At 44.4% G+C, this 13,742-nt stretch overlaps 4 non-coding genes across 4 annotated transcripts; all 4 read right to left on the reverse strand.

Moving 5' to 3' along the window:
• Positions 1-3,824: 3,824 nt before the first annotated feature.
• Positions 3,825-3,896, reverse strand: TRNAH-GUG (transfer RNA histidin (anticodon GUG)). Its single transcript has one exon. It is a non-coding gene; the product is annotated as a tRNA-His (tRNA).
• Positions 3,897-5,783: 1,887 nt separating this feature from the next.
• On the reverse strand, positions 5,784-5,855 carry TRNAH-GUG (transfer RNA histidin (anticodon GUG)). Its single transcript has one exon. It is a non-coding gene; the product is annotated as a tRNA-His (tRNA).
• Positions 5,856-10,539: 4,684 nt separating this feature from the next.
• TRNAH-GUG (transfer RNA histidin (anticodon GUG)) lies at positions 10,540-10,611 on the reverse strand. The gene has a single exon. It is a non-coding gene; the product is annotated as a tRNA-His (tRNA).
• Positions 10,612-12,498: 1,887 nt separating this feature from the next.
• TRNAH-GUG (transfer RNA histidin (anticodon GUG)) lies at positions 12,499-12,570 on the reverse strand. Its single transcript has one exon. It is a non-coding gene; the product is annotated as a tRNA-His (tRNA).
• Between the last annotated feature and the right edge of the window lie 1,172 nt (positions 12,571-13,742).

Raw genomic sequence — 13,742 nt, forward strand, 5'->3', positions numbered from 1 at the left:
GCCAGTGTTGTCTTGATGAAATGGTACTCTATTGCTTTCTTTTCTAAAAAATTGCATTTTTCGTTTTGAGTTTATTCGATTACCATAGGTAAACATATTGAACAAATGTAAAACGCTGCTGTGTCTCGTTCATTAACATCATACACTCTCCGCCCCATGTGCTGTGGGGCAGGAGCCTCTTTTATCAGCCAGAAAAGGACGTATAATTAGAATTCTGTACACGCAACTTCATCTGGATGAGGGAGGCGACCACCAGAGTCAAACTTCATCACTTATTTTGATCCCACGATAGAGTGTACAGGAACAGATGCGAAAAAAAGGAAAAACCTGCGTAGACTTAACTTCTCTTCGACTGATCCCAAGATTAATACACATTTTAACACATCCTGGCGCATAGAGCGCTATTTCAACGGAGTCTTTCTTCATCTCTGGTTTCTGATGCTCCACAATTACTGATGCATGTGAATGCTCTTTAAGAGACTGATTGTGTTGCAGGAGGCCCGGGCGTCCGCGATGCTTGTGAGTACATACTGTGCCGAGAAAAGGCACAGAGCTCACATAAAGGCAGCAGACACAGGGCTCAATTACAGGCAGCAGACACAGAGCTCACAGACAGGCAGCAGACACAGAGCTCACACACAGTCGGCAGACACAGAGCTCACATAAAGGCAGCAGACACATAGCTCACATACAGGCAGCAGACACAGGGCTCAAATAAGGCAGCAGATACAGAGCTCACATACAGCAGGCACAGAGCTCGCAGGCAGCAGACACAGAGCTCACACACAGCAGACACAGTGCTGACGTACAGCACAAAGATGGAAAAGCACTTTCACACTCTCTTCTCTATTTCGCTCTTTCAGGGCCGCAGTTTTCCTGTCCTCACACGAGTACACCAGTCTGTTGTGTCCATTTCTAAAACCAAGCAGATGGTTATTTCTAATCTGTCCCTCGTCCTCTCATCATTCATATTGTTAGTAAACTACACATTTGATTTCCTGTACTGTCACATTCTTCTGACTTGTAGAATCAAAAGAGTACAGCCATTTAAAGACAGGCAGAGATCGAGAGATGATGGATTAAACAAAAGCAGCAGCAGGTGTGTGAAGGATGGATGAATAACCAGCACTGCTGCAGCCACAGAGAAAAAAATGTGTAACATCATCTACACTACCACCTATACCACATTCCACCCTACACTACATGCAAATTAACTAACAACCACACCTTACATCAACCTAACTGATACATACAAATTACCCCTTCACCGAATATATACCCTATCATACACCACCCAATTCATTGGTGCTCTTTCCATTGACACCCTACACCAGAAGCACCTATACCTTTATTCCAAGCCATCTACATACGATGACCAGCTCCCATCATTCACACCATGAAGACAACATCACCGCTACCCTCTACCTCTATCTAGAACCTAAACTGCATAAACACTAACCACTATGCCATCACATTACATCACTCTCACACGCTACACCAAACAGCATATTTTAAACACCTACACCTGTTACTTCCTCATATAGCTGACACCAACACATCCTTCACACCGCCTGCCCTGCACCCCACTGCTTCCTCCATTAACAATCCTCCACCATCTACACTACACCTATAATCTACACCCTTGATTACAATCTACAACCTCTTTACCGTCTCTGATACCCTCAACATACTATGCCACTTGCACCCATAAATCATGTGGGAAATGTTACACCACAAACATCCTACAACTATTTCTTTGAGCAACAGAAGGTACACAGTATAAGACACAACACAGATTCTCAATACATACAATTATTTTTTGTTCTGACAATTTAAACTTCCACACACCCCACACCATTCACACCGCCTACAGCACCATCTGCAGGATATAGCACCTGCTACACCCCCTACGTGGTTCACTGTCACCTACTGCACCTGGACCATTCACACCCTATAGTGAATGCCTGAACACTATACACCACCAGTACATTTATCCTTACACCAGCAGTCCCCAGCAGACCATACATCGCCTTTACTGCACCGGTGCTGCTCTTTGGTGAGTGGGTTTTTTGGGTGGAGGACTAAGAGCAGACAGCAGTGCTTACTCCGCTCTAGTGAATGCAACTCTCATCTCTTAAATCCCCCAAGCACTGCCATAGACACCTTCTACCAGTACATTTCTTCCATCACATGCCTCACACCACATTCACTCTAAAATTGCAAGTCGGAAAATTCTTAAAGTGCTTCTGCCTCTTATTTTGGTAAAACGAGCCAAGAAAGTGTTTGGTGGAAGGCATGAGGGGGTATAACAGGATTAACAGTAATACAGTTGAAGAAGTCAGAATGAAATGCTGAAATACTGGAAAAAGACAAATTAACGTGTTAGCAAATGTCCATGTAAAGAACAGTACATGAAATGTGACAAGAAAAGGTGGGTTAGTCCTTATCTTTGTGGTGTTTCCTAATTTCATTTGGGTATGCAAGGGTTTTATATGAAAGTTATGTTCAAAAGCAAATATCCAAAATAATATTTGCAGTAAAACAAATGTTTTACTAAATAAAAGACTTTAAAATGAGGAATATAGAAAATGGTAATTTTAGTGTTAATTTTGCACCAAGAGTATTCTTTAGGGAAACAGAAGATATTGAAGACCCATCAGTAGAACTTAAATGCTGTAGCATATAAAAGCCACCATATTTGCAGTAGGAAGTTTTTAATCCCAGCTGTATGATTTGACTATTAAATTCTCTTTCTTTCTTTGTCAAAGTAGCAATGATTTCCAAATGAAAAATGTTTAACTATGTACGTGTAAGGATCACTGACTGACAAGTATTTGCTGATTGAAATGCATTGCTCCTGGCTTCTTCTTGCCAGACATTCCTGCTTATTTTTTTCAAGAAATTTAGGGGCATATTTACAAGTCCCACTGGAGCATCACTTTTTGTGACACTCTGGTGGCGCTGTGCACTCTGCAGCTCACATTGACGGAGCAGATTGCCATTAAAGATAGTTTTTGTGCAGGATGGTGCCCCTTCCTGCATAAAAACAATCTTCCCCGCAACACAGCCATCCTTGCACCATGGCACAAGGATGGCTGTGTTGGCGCTCGGCAGCTATTTTAGCACCAGGGCAGAGAGAGACACAGGGATGCGCCGTATTCTTTTAAATATGGTGCATCACTGCATTTTAGAAGTGATGCAGCGCTGTGCTGCAAATTTTGGCGCAGCAGGCCCTTCGCTACTTCTAGTAAATGTGCCCCTAACTGTTATGATCTGTTTCCCTTACTAGCCAGACTGCTTCCTTCTTAACACCTCACTCAGCGACTTCGTTCACCTGTAGATTCTACAGAGATGTGTACCCAGGCTGTACCCAAAAAGCTTTGCAAAACCCTATTAATTTGGACTCCTTTTCAGCAGCGCCCCCTTAACTACTGCTGCGCCTTCAGATTCAAAGATGTCTTCTCCCAATGTATTTGTGGCTGGCAATATGGGGCTGAGCGGAAATCCCTCTGCTCTTAGCGAGTGATGGCCTGGGCATCCTTGTGGTACCTTAAAGGGTACATCTTCCTGCTAGCATTACTGGCTCTCGATGTGAGGTCCAGAATGCAATGCTTCTAATGTGCTTTTGTGAAGACACAAATTTGCTTTCAGTTACATTGTCTTGCCACTTTCAAGGAGGCAGGATCTGAGCCGAAGCAATCTAGCGCACTTTTAGAGCGAATAAACATTTTGATACTATTTAATTTGTGAAATCACTATCGCCTTTATAATTATGTGGTAAAAGAAAATGAGACACCCAACTGCCGTGACATTGCCACCCGCAATGCCGTGACTCGGATTCGAACCGAGGTTGCTGCGGCCACAACGCAGAGTACTAACCACTATACGATCACGGCGAGCTACTTGGGCTCTCTGACAAATGCTGAATGTGCCTCCTTCAGCTTTCAGTCAAGCAACCTCATCTCTTCCAGAGATGGGCTGATGCCCTTCATTTCTTCCCCCCAATGGTATGGGCTTCTCTCTCCCAGGCGTCAGTGGCAGATTTGAGGTCAGACCTTACAGAAACATCCTTCCTCAAGCTGGTGGAGAACATCAAAGGCAATTTAAAATAGCATCTCACCAATAGTTTTACTTCTATCACAGATGCTCACACTCACGTGACACCTTCCTCGGTTACCCACCCTGACTAATTAAGCACGTGCAGTGTGTTTTTCTCACCTCCTCTGTGACTAAAGTATAAGTAGGCGCAGTCTGAGAATTGGAAGAACTTCTTCTGTTACTTTTGCATCAAGACCAGTAGAAGGGAGAAAGGGGAGTGGGGTGTTTGCGGGAAAACTCAAGAGAAACACAAGAGCAGACAAAGCTGGAGCTGGAGAACAAGGTAAGCGGAGTAGATGAGCGGGGGAGAAATGGTAGAGGTACTTCTGGATCCAACGCAAGGAGATAGGTGTTATTTCCAACTTGACAGAAGAAAAGCAAATGTTGGTGTAAATGGGTGGTAGACGAATCTTAAGAGCTGAGGAGAGAAAATGGACGGAGCTGCAAGAAAACAGGTTTAAATCATAGATGGTGAAAAGCAAAGGCAGAATGTGCCAAAAGGCTCACGGCAGTCAGCAGGATTCGAACCAGCGTGAGAGACCACAATGGATTTCTAGCTCAGGGCCTTAACCACTGGGCCACGAACACCTGTTGTGTGAGATCAGAGTTTCATGAGGTGCAATAGATCAATGAGCCCAAAGGCCAGTGTTGTCATGATGAAATGGTACTCTATTGCATTCTTTTCTAAAAAATTGCATTTTTCGTGCCAGACATTCCTGCTTATTCTTCTTGCCAGACATTCCTGCTTATTTTTTTCAAGAAATTTAGGGGCATATTTACAAGTCCCACTGGAGCATCACTTTTTGTGACACTCTGGTGGCGCTGTGCACTCTGCAGCTCACATTGACGGAGCAGATTGCCATTAAAGATAGTTTTTGTGCAGGATGGTGCCCCTTCCTGCATAAAAACAATCTTCCCCGCAACACAGCCATCCTTGCACCATGGCACAAGGATGGCTGTGTTGGCGCTCGGCAGCTATTTTAGCACCAGGGCAGAGAGAGACACAGGGATGCGCCGTATTCTTTTAAATATGGTGCATCACTGCATTTTAGAAGTGATGCAGCGCTGTGCTGCAAATTTTGGCGCAGCAGGCCCTTCGCTACTTCTAGTAAATGTGCCCCTAACTGTTATGATCTGTTTCCCTTACTAGCCAGACTGCTTCCTTCTTAACACCTCACTCAGCGACTTCGTTCACCTGTAGATTCTACAGAGATGTGTACCCAGGCTGTACCCAAAAAGCTTTGCAAAACCCTATTAATTTGGACTCCTTTTCAGCAGCGCCCCCTTAACTACTGCTGCGCCTTCAGATTCAAAGATGTCTTCTCCCAATGTATTTGTGGCTGGCAATATGGGGCTGAGCGGAAATCCCTCTGCTCTTAGCGAGTGATGGCCTGGGCATCCTTGTGGTACCTTAAAGGGTACATCTTCCTGCTAGCATTACTGGCTCTCGATGTGAGGTCCAGAATGCAATGCTTCTAATGTGCTTTTGTGAAGACACAAATTTGCTTTCAGTTACATTGTCTTGCCACTTTCAAGGAGGCAGGATCTGAGCCGAAGCAATCTAGCGCACTTTTAGAGCGAATAAACATTTTGATACTATTTAATTTGTGAAATCACTATCGCCTTTATAATTATTTGGTAAAAGAAAAGGAGACACCCAACTGCTGTGACATTGCCACCCGCAATGCCGTGACTCGGATTCGAACCGAGGTTGCTGCGGCCACAACGCAGAGTACTAACCACTATACGATCACGGCGAGCTACTTGGGCTCTCTGACACATGCTGAATGTGCCTCCTTCAGCTTTCAGTCAAGCAACCTCATCTCTTCCAGAGATGGGCTGATGCCCTTCATTTCTTCCCCCCAATGGTATGGGCTTCTCTCTCCCAGGCGTCAGTGGCAGATTTGAGGTCAGACCTTACAGAAACATCCTTCCTCAAGCTGGTGGAGAACATCAAAGGCAATTTAAAATAGCATCTCACCAATAGTTTTACTTCTATCACAGATGCTCACACTCACGTGACACCTTCCTCGGTTACCCACCCTGACTAATTAAGCACGTGCAGTGTGTTTTTCTCACCTCCTCTGTGACTAAAGTATAAGTAGGCGCAGTCTGAGAATTGGAAGAACTTCTTCTGTTACTTTTGCATCAAGACCAGTAGAAGGGAGAAAGGGGAGTGGGGTGTTTGCGGGAAAACTCAAGAGAAACACAAGAGCAGACAAAGCTGGAGCTGGAGAACAAGGTAAGCGAAGGAGATGAGCGGCGGAGAAATGGTAGAAGTACTTCTGGATCCAACGCAAGGAGATAGGTGTTATTTCCAACTTGACAGAAGAAAAGCAAATGTTGGTGTAAATGGGTGGAAGACGAATCTTAAGAGCTGAATAGAGAAAATGGACGGAGCTGCAAGAAAACAGGTTTAAATCATAGATGGTGAAGAGCAAAGGCAGAATGTGCCAAAAGGCTCACGGCAGTCAGCAGGATTCGAACCAGCGTGAGAGACCCCAATGGATTTCTAGCTCAGGGTCTTAACCACTGGGCCACGAACACCTGTTGTGTGAGATGAGAGTTTCATGAGGTGCAATAGATCAATGAGCCCAAAGGCCAGTGTTGTCATGATGAAATGGTACTCTATTGCATTCTTTTCTAAAAAATTGCAATTTTCGTTTTGAGTTTATTCGATTACCATAGATAAACATATCGAACAAATGTAAAACGCTGCTGTGTCTCGTTCATTAACATCATACACTCTCCGCCCCCATGTGCTGTGGGGCAGGAGCCTCTTTTATCAGCCAGAAAAGGACGTCTAATTAGAATTCTGTTCACGCAACTTCATCTGGATGAGGGAGGCGACCACCAGAGTCAAACTTCATCACTTATTTTGATCCCACGGTAGAGTGTACAGGAACAGATGCGAATAAATGTAAAACCTGCGTAGACTTTTAAGAAACTTTTTCAAACTTCTCTTCGACTGATCCCAAGATTAATACACATTTTAACACATCCTGGCGCAGAGGGCGCTATTTCAACGGAGTCTTTCTTCATCTCTGGTTTCTGATGCTCCACAATTACTGATGCATGTGAATGCTCTTTAAGAGACTGATTGTGTTGCAGGAGGCCCGGGCGTCCGCGATGCTTGTGAGTACATACTGTGCCGAGAAAAGGCACAGAGCTCACATAAAGGCAGCAGACACAGGGCTCAATTACAGGCAGCAGACACAGAGCTCACATACAGGCAGCAGACACAGAGCTCACACACAGTCAGCAGACACAGAGCTCACATAAAGGCAGCAGACACATAGCTCACATACAGGCAGCAGACACAGGGCTCAAATAAGGCAGCAGATACAGATCTCACATACAGCAGGCACAGAGCTCGCAGGCAGCAGACACAGAGCTCACACACAGCAGACACAGTGCTGACGTACAGCACAAAGATGGAAAAGCACTTTCACACTCTCTTCTCTATTTCGCTCTTTCAGGGCCGCAGTTTTCCTGTCCTCACACGAGTACACCAGTCTGTTGTGTCCATTTCTAAAACCAAGCAGATGGTTATTTCTAATCTGTCCCTCGTCCTTTCATCATTCATATTGTTAGTAAACTACACATTTGATTTCCTGTACTGTCACATTCTTCTGACTTGTAGAATCAAAAGAGTACAGCCATTTAAAGACAGGCAGAGATCGAGAGATGATGGATTAAACAAAAGCAGCAGCAGGTGTGTGAAGGATGGATAAAATAACCAGCACTGCTGCAGCCACAGAGAAAAAAATGTGTAACATCATCTACACTACCACCTATACCACATTCCACCCTACACTACATGCAAATTAACTAACAACCACACCTTACATCAACCTAACCGATACATACAAATTACCCCTTCACCGAATATATACTCTATCATACACCACCCAATTCATTGGTGCTCTTTCCATTGACACCCTACACCAGAAGCACCTATACCTTTATTCCAAGCCATCTACATACGATGACCAGCTCCCATCATTCACACCATGAAGACAACATCACCGCTACCCTCTACCTCTATCTAGAACCAAAACTGCATAAACACTAACCACTATGCCATCACATTACATCACTCTCACACGCTACACCAAACAGCATATTTTAAACACCTACACCTGTTACTTCCTCATATAGCTGACACCAACACATCCTTCACACCGCCTGCCCTGCACCCCACTGCTTCCTCCATTAACAATCCTCCACCATCTACACTACACCTATAATCTACACCCTTGATTACAATCTACAACCTCTTTACCGTCTCTGATACCCTCAACATACTATGCCACTTGCACCCATAAATCATGTGGGAAATGTTACACCACAAACATCCTACAACTATTTCTTTGAGCAACAGAAGGTACACAGTATAAGACACAACACAGATTCTCAATACATACAATTATTTTTTGTTCTGACAATTTAAACTTCCACACACCCCACACCATTCACACCGCCTACAGCACCATCTGCAGGATATAGCACCTGCTACACCCCCTACGTGGTTCACTGTCACCTACTGCACCTGCACCATTCACACCCTACAGTGAATGCCTGAACACTATACACCACCAGTACATTTATCCTTACACCAGCAGTCCCCAGCAGACCATACATCGCCTTTACTGCACCGGTGCTGCTCTTTGGTGAGTGGGTTTTTTGGGTGGAGGACTAAGAGCAGACAGCAGTGCTTACTCCGCTCTAGTGAATGCAACTCTCATCTCTTAAATCCCCCAAGCACTGCCATAAACACCTTCTACCAGTACATTTCTTCCATCACATGCCTCACACCACATTCACTCTAAAATTGCAAGTCGGAAAATTCTTAAAGTGCTTCTGCCTCTTATTTTGGTAAAACGAGCCAAGAAAGTGTTTGGTGGAAGGCATGAGGGGGTATAACAGGATTAACAGTAATACAGTTGAAGAAGTCAGAATGAAATGCTGAAATCCTGGAAAAAGACAAATTAACGTGTTAGCAAATGTCCATGTAAAGAACAGTACATGAAATGTGACAAGAAAAGGTGGGTTAGTCCTTATCTTTGTGGTGTTTCCTAATTTCATTTGGGTATGCAAGGGTTTTATATGAAAGTTATGTTCAAAAGCAAATATCCAAAATAATATTTGCAGTAAAACAAATGTTTTACTAAATAAAAGACTTTAAAATGAGGAATATAGAAAATGGTAATTTTAGTGTTAATTTTGCACCAAGAGTATTCTTTAGGGAAACAGAAGATATTGAAGACCCATCAGTAGAACTTAAATGCTGTAGCATATAAAAGCCACCATATTTGCAGTAGGAAGTTTTTAATCCCAGCTGTATGATTTGACTATTAAATTCTCTTTCTTTCTTTGTCAAAGTAGCAATGATTTCCAAATGAAAAATGTTTAACTATGTACGTGTAAGGATCACTGACTGACAAGTATTTGCTGATTGAAATGCATTGCTCCTGGCTTCTTCTTGCCAGACATTCCTGCTTATTTTTTTCAAGAAATTTAGGGGCATATTTACAAGTCCCACTGGAGCATCACTTTTTGTGACACTCTGGTGGCATTGTGCACTCTGCAGCTCACATTGACGGAGCAGATTGCCATTAAAGATAGTTTTTGTGCAGGATGGTGCCCCTTCCTGCATAAAAACAATCTTCCCCGCAACACAGCCATCCTTGCACCATGGCACAAGGATGGCTGTGTTGGCGCTCGGCAGCTATTTTAGCACCAGGGCAGAGAGAGACACAGGGATGCGCCGTATTCTTTTAAATATGGTGCATCACTGCATTTTAGAAGTGATGCAGCGCTGTGCTGCAAATTTTGGCGCAGCAGGCCCTTCGCTACTTCTAGTAAATGTGCCCCTAACTGTTATGATCTGTTTCCCTTACTAGCCAGACTGCTTCCTTCTTAACACCTCACTCAGCGACTTCGTTCACCTGTAGATTCTACAGAGATGTGTACCCAGGCTGTACCCAAAAAGCTTTGCAAAACCCTATTAATTTGGACTCCTTTTCAGCAGCGCCCCCTTAACTACTGCTGCGCCTTCAGATTCAAAGATGTCTTCTCCCAATGTATTTGTGGCTGGCAATATGGGGCTGAGCGGAAATCCCTCTGCTCTTAGCGAGTGATGGCCTGGGCATCCTTGTGGTACCTTAAAGGGTACATCTTCCTGCTAGCATTACTGGCTCTCGATGTGAGGTCCAGAATGCAATGCTTCTAATGTGCTTTTGTGAAGACACAAATTTGCTTTCAGTTACATTGTCTTGCCACTTTCAAGGAGGCAGGATCTGAGCCGAAGCAATCTAGCGCACTTTTAGAGCGAATAAACATTTTGATACTATTTAATTTGTGAAATCACTATCGCCTTTATAATTATGTGGTAAAAGAAAATGAGACACCCAACTGCCGTGACATTGCCACCCGCAATGCCGTGACTCGGATTCGAACCGAGGTTGCTGCGGCCACAACGCAGAGTACTAACCACTATACGATCACGGCGAGCTACTTGGGCTCTCTGACAAATGCTGAATGTGCCTCCTTCAGCTTTCAGTCAAGCAACCTCATCTCTTCCAGAGATGGGCTGATGCCCTTCATTTCTTCCCCCCAATGGTATGGGCTTCTCTCTCCCAGGCGTCAGTGGCAGATTTGAGGTCAGACCTTACAGAAACATCCTTCCTCAAGCTGGTGGAGAACATCAAAGGCAATTGAAAATAGCATCTCACCAATAGTTTTACTTCTATCACAGATGCTCACACTCACGTGACACCTTCCTCGGTTACCCACCCTGACTAATTAAGCACGTGCAGTGTGTTTTTCTCACCTCCTCTGTGACTAAAGTATAAGTAGGCGCAGTCTGAGAATTGGAAGAACTTCTTCTGTTACTTTTGCATCAAGACCAGTAGAAGGGAGAAAGGGGAGTGGGGTGTTTGCGGGAAAACTCAAGAGAAACACAAGAGCAGACAAAGCTGGAGCTGGAGAACAAGGTAAGCGGAGTAGATGAGCGGGGGAGAAATGGTAGAGGTACTTCTGGATCCAACGCAAGGAGATAGGTGTTATTTCCAACTTGACAGAAGAAAAGCAAATGTTGGTGTAAATGGGTGGTAGACGAATCTTAAGAGCTGAGGAGAGAAAATGGACGGAGCTGCAAGAAAACAGGTTTAAATCATAGATGGTGAAAAGCAAAGGCAGAATGTGCCAAAAGGCTCACGGCAGTCAGCAGGATTCGAACCAGCGTGAGAGACCACAATGGATTTCTAGCTCAGGGCCTTAACCACTGGGCCACGAACACCTGTTGTGTGAGATCAGAGTTTCATGAGGTGCAATAGATCAATGAGCCCAAAGGCCAGTGTTGTCATGATGAAATGGTACTCTATTGCATTCTTTTCTAAAAAATTGCATTTTTCGTGCCAGACATTCCTGCTTATTCTTCTTGCCAGACATTCCTGCTTATTTTTTTCAAGAAATTTAGGGGCATATTTACAAGTCCCACTGGAGCATCACTTTTTGTGACACTCTGGTGGCGCTGTGCACTCTGCAGCTCACATTGACGGAGCAGATTGCCATTAAAGATAGTTTTTGTGCAGGATGGTGCCCCTTCCTGCATAAAAACAATCTTCCCCGCAACACAGCCATCCTTGCACCATGGCACAAGGATGGCTGTGTTGGCGCTCGGCAGCTATTTTAGCACCAGGGCAGAGAGAGACACAGGGATGCGCCGTATTCTTTTAAATATGGTGCATCACTGCATTTTAGAAGTGATGCAGCGCTGTGCTGCAAATTTTGGCGCAGCAGGCCCTTCGCTACTTCTAGTAAATGTGCCCCTAACTGTTATGATCTGTTTCCCTTACTAGCCAGACTGCTTCCTTCTTAACACCTCACTCAGCGACTTCGTTCACCTGTAGATTCTACAGAGATGTGTACCCAGGCTGTACCCAAAAAGCTTTGCAAAACCCTATTAATTTGGACTCCTTTTCAGCAGCGCCCCCTTAACTACTGCTGCGCCTTCAGATTCAAAGATGTCTTCTCCCAATGTATTTGTGGCTGGCAATATGGGGCTGAGCGGAAATCCCTCTGCTCTTAGCGAGTGATGGCCTGGGCATCCTTGTGGTACCTTAAAGGGTACATCTTCCTGCTAGCATTACTGGCTCTCGATGTGAGGTCCAGAATGCAATGCTTCTAATGTGCTTTTGTGAAGACACAAATTTGCTTTCAGTTACATTGTCTTGCCACTTTCAAGGAGGCAGGATCTGAGCCGAAGCAATCTAGCGCACTTTTAGAGCGAATAAACATTTTGATACTATTTAATTTGTGAAATCACTATCGCCTTTATAATTATTTGGTAAAAGAAAAGGAGACACCCAACTGCTGTGACATTGCCACCCGCAATGCCGTGACTCGGATTCGAACCGAGGTTGCTGCGGCCACAACGCAGAGTACTAACCACTATACGATCACGGCGAGCTACTTGGGCTCTCTGACACATGCTGAATGTGCCTCCTTCAGCTTTCAGTCAAGCAACCTCATCTCTTCCAGAGATGGGCTGATGCCCTTCATTTCTTCCCCCCAATGGTATGGGCTTCTCTCTCCCAGGCGTCAGTGGCAGATTTGAGGTCAGACCTTACAGAAACATCCTTCCTCAAGCTGGTGGAGAACATCAAAGGCAATTTAAAATAGCATCTCACCAATAGTTTTACTTCTATCACAGATGCTCACACTCACGTGACACCTTCCTCGGTTACCCACCCTGACTAATTAAGCACGTGCAGTGTGTTTTTCTCACCTCCTCTGTGACTAAAGTATAAGTAGGCGCAGTCTGAGAATTGGAAGAACTTCTTCTGTTACTTTTGCATCAAGACCAGTAGAAGGGAGAAAGGGGAGTGGGGTGTTTGCGGGAAAACTCAAGAGAAACACAAGAGCAGACAAAGCTGGAGCTGGAGAACAAGGTAAGCGAAGGAGATGAGCGGCGGAGAAATGGTAGAAGTACTTCTGGATCCAACGCAAGGAGATAGGTGTTATTTCCAACTTGACAGAAGAAAAGCAAATGTTGGTGTAAATGGGTGGAAGACGAATCTTAAGAGCTGAATAGAGAAAATGGACGGAGCTGCAAGAAAACAGGTTTAAATCATAGATGGTGAAGAGCAAAGGCAGAATGTGCCAAAAGGCTCACGGCAGTCAGCAGGATTCGAACCAGCGTGAGAGACCCCAATGGATTTCTAGCTCAGGGCCTTAACCACTGGGCCACGAACACCTGTTGTGTGAGATGAGAGTTTCATGAGGTGCAATAGATCAATGAGCCCAAAGGCCAGTGTTGTCATGATGAAATGGTACTCTATTGCATTCTTTTCTAAAAAATTGCATTTTTCGTTTTGAGTTTATTCGATTACCATAGATAAACATATCGAACAAATGTAAAACGCTGCTGTGTCTCGTTCATTAACATCATACACTCTCCGCCCCCATGTGCTGTGGGGCAGGAGCCTCTTTTATCAGCCAGAAAAGGACGTCTAATTAGAATTCTGTTCACGCAACTTCATCTGGATGAGGGAGGCGACCACCAGAGTCAAACTTCATCACTTATTTTGATCCCACGGTAGAGTGTACAGGAACAGATGCGAATAAATGTAAAACCT

Source organism: Pleurodeles waltl, chromosome 12 (genome assembly GCF_031143425.1).
Source record: "Pleurodeles waltl isolate 20211129_DDA chromosome 12, aPleWal1.hap1.20221129, whole genome shotgun sequence".
In the NCBI taxonomy this organism is placed as follows: domain Eukaryota; kingdom Metazoa; phylum Chordata; class Amphibia; order Caudata; family Salamandridae; genus Pleurodeles; species Pleurodeles waltl.